We start from the raw sequence: 3135 nt of genomic DNA, 5'->3' as shown, positions 1-3135 counted from the left end.
GTACCATGATATTCTCCAGAACCAGCTTCTTTGATACCATGGACCAGGGTATTCTTCCAAACCAGCTTCTTTGATACCATGGACCAGGGTATTCTCCTGAAGCAGTTTCAGGGGATGGAAGTGGGGGCATGGTTTTTGCACTGTTTCTTCTTTCTCTGTGGCCGGTAGTGTTGGTGGAAAGAAAGAAGTAGGATTCTAGACCTTTCAACCTCACTCAAGACTGGGTCTCTCTCCTCTCCTCTTAAAATTTACATGAAACCTCTGGGTGAGGTCATTCACCAGAATGGAGTATGGCTTCATCAGTATGTTGAAGATACCCAGTTGTTCAGAACTTCTCCACTCTGGCCAGGCAGGTGTTGCTATCATGGTGCATGTTTTACAAATAGAGCTTGAAGGTTTGCTTATCCTAATTCATTGTGTTGTGCAAAGGTAAGGTTTGTTTCTTTGTTCCCCTGCTTTCTGTGGAGGAGCAGATGAATTACACAAAACCATTAATAACAGAGGATCAGCTTGTCAAGGCAGTAATTTGATAATCCAGGTTAATAACAGAGGATCAGTATCATGGTTCCCACAGATGAAACTCTTCAAAAGAACCTCAAGGCATTGCTTACCTTAAAGAATCTTTTATTTGAGTAGCATAATATCAGCACTTACATAATTGAAGCCAAAAGCTGCATTCCCCTCCCCTGGGCACATTAGTATCAAAGCGCAATTCCCTCCTCCAATTTCTGGTCATAAATCACATTCCCCAATTAGCTTGAATCGCGGCCTTCCTTTCCAGCTCTCCAGCCTGCCAATTCTTTATCATCTCTGATTTCAACAACCTTGATTCTCATGCTAAGTTCAGTGTTGTTATGTCTAGCTGGACTCTCATTCACATCCCCCCCTTCCCAGCATCATCCAACTCTAAAAGTGAAAAGAAGAAAATGGCTACATTTCCATCTGTTGTCAATGCAAAAACATCCGGTGTCAGCAGCGTTGACAATCAGCTTGAAAGGCAGTAATCTGATAATCCAGGTTGTATGATAAAGAGAAGAAACATACAGAAGTTGGAGTTGATCTCTCAACTATTTGTTCTCTCCATGCTTGCAAGGAGATCAACACAGAGCCTTTTATTTATGCATAAAAAGGAGATGTGACAGGAGACTGTTCTTTTATAATCTTTTCTTACAAGCTATCTGTGATTTAAAAAAAAATTACCTTCTGTTCAGTTGTGCCTGATTTTCTGAAACTGCCAAAACAAGTGCCTGGGAAAGGTTTTAACCTCCCTTCTAGGAATACAAAGGCAGAAGTAGAACTCCTAGAATTACGTATATAATTTTAAAAATAATTTTACTATTATTAAATAAATAAATTTAATTTAATAAAATTAAACATGTAATTTTATTAAACTTTGCCATTAAAAATATAAAAGCAAACGCAAACTAAAAATAACAAAAAGAAAGGATATCTGTGAACAATGGACTCAGAAGTTAATTTTAATCATGTTTGCTATCATAGTTTGATTATGTGTAAATCATGCTATGGAAGAGAAACTAAATCTACTGGACAAGATCAAGACTGGTTTGAATGTAGATTTAAAAATGATAGGCTACAGGAATGAACCGGACAAAGACGATGTACTGTATATACAGGTGAAACTGGCTATCTTAATTATTAAAAAGAGACATACAAATTACAAATCAGAAGTGAGCTGGATAAAGGTCTTTTAAAGCATCAAAGGATATTTATGGGAATGGACAAAGGACAAAGGAAAATAAATCAATGTTTAGTTGAACATTCTACTGCGTTCCTGACAAGAGCATTTTCATGAGGGATGAGTTTTGACTTAAACCAATGGAGACAAAATGCTTGTGGATGTGATGGTGTTGGTGTGGGGGTGAGAGGAAAGGTGGGTTGCATTGTTTGGGAAACTAAAAACAACCTGATGCAGCCTAAGGAAAGTAGAAGAGTTACTGCAGAAAATCAATAAAAAATAATAATAAAAAACAGCCAGGGAAATGATTGAAGCCTGGGAAACGCCCTCCCTTGTCAGTCGACAGGAGTACTGATTTGCTACCAGCTTAATATGTACTTAGGAGCCCAGGACTTGGCAGCACAAGGAAACAACTAAAAAGCACATACAACCTGGCACCATAAAAATATCACACAGAGAATAATTCAAAACACAGATTCTGGCGAGAGAGAAGTTCCCCGAGGATGGGTTCCAGCACAAGTCTGAAAGCTCCGAAGACTAATCATCTGTATTGGTTCCTGCAACATTCTCCTGGGACAAGTACATTTGCTTTCATTTGTAAGAAAATAATAATAATAATAACAATAATAATAGTAATAGTAATAATAATAGGAACTGCTTCCATCCTGCAACGAGATCTGTAATACCATCAAACATCCACATTTGCCTATCCCAGGTCCTTGGTAAGGACTCCATAGGAACCCAAAAATGCCAAATCCAGTCTGAACATCTGGCTGACTGTGTGATGATGAATAAGAATAAGAATAAGAATAAGAATAAGAATAAGAATAAGAATAAGAATAAGAATAAGAATAAGAATAAGAATAAGAATAAGAATAAAATAAATAATAAAAACCTAGGATGCTGGCAGCAACCCGTGTCAACCATTAGTGCCAGTCAATTTGAATGTTCAGTTGACTGAGGTTCATGTTTAATGAAAATAATAATAATAATAATAATAATAATAATAATAATAATAATAATAATAATAATAATAATAGTAGTAGTAGTAGTAGTAGTAGTAGTAGTAGTAGTAGTTGAGAATGAGAGGGTGAAGATCTTGTGGGAATTTCGAATACAGACAGATCGCCATTTGGAACACAACACACCAGATATCACAGTTGTAGAGAACCGAAGCATACAGCTGATTGATATCGCTGTACCAGGAGATGCCAGAGTCGAAGAAAAAGAACTGAAAAAAATTACAAAATACCGCGACCTGGCCATCGAAACTGCACGATTATGGATGAAACATGTAACAGTGATACCCATTCTCATCAGGGCACTGGGAACTATGTCCAAAAACTTTGCAAAATACATCAAGAAACTGCAGCTTCTTGAAATAACTCCAGCAATGCTACAAAAAAAACAGCACTACTCGGAACATCTTACATTTTAAG

Source organism: Vipera ursinii, assembly GCF_947247035.1.
Source record: "Vipera ursinii genome assembly, chromosome: 5".
Taxonomy (NCBI): domain Eukaryota; kingdom Metazoa; phylum Chordata; class Lepidosauria; order Squamata; family Viperidae; genus Vipera; species Vipera ursinii.
Note: the sequence above shows the minus strand (reverse complement) of the source record.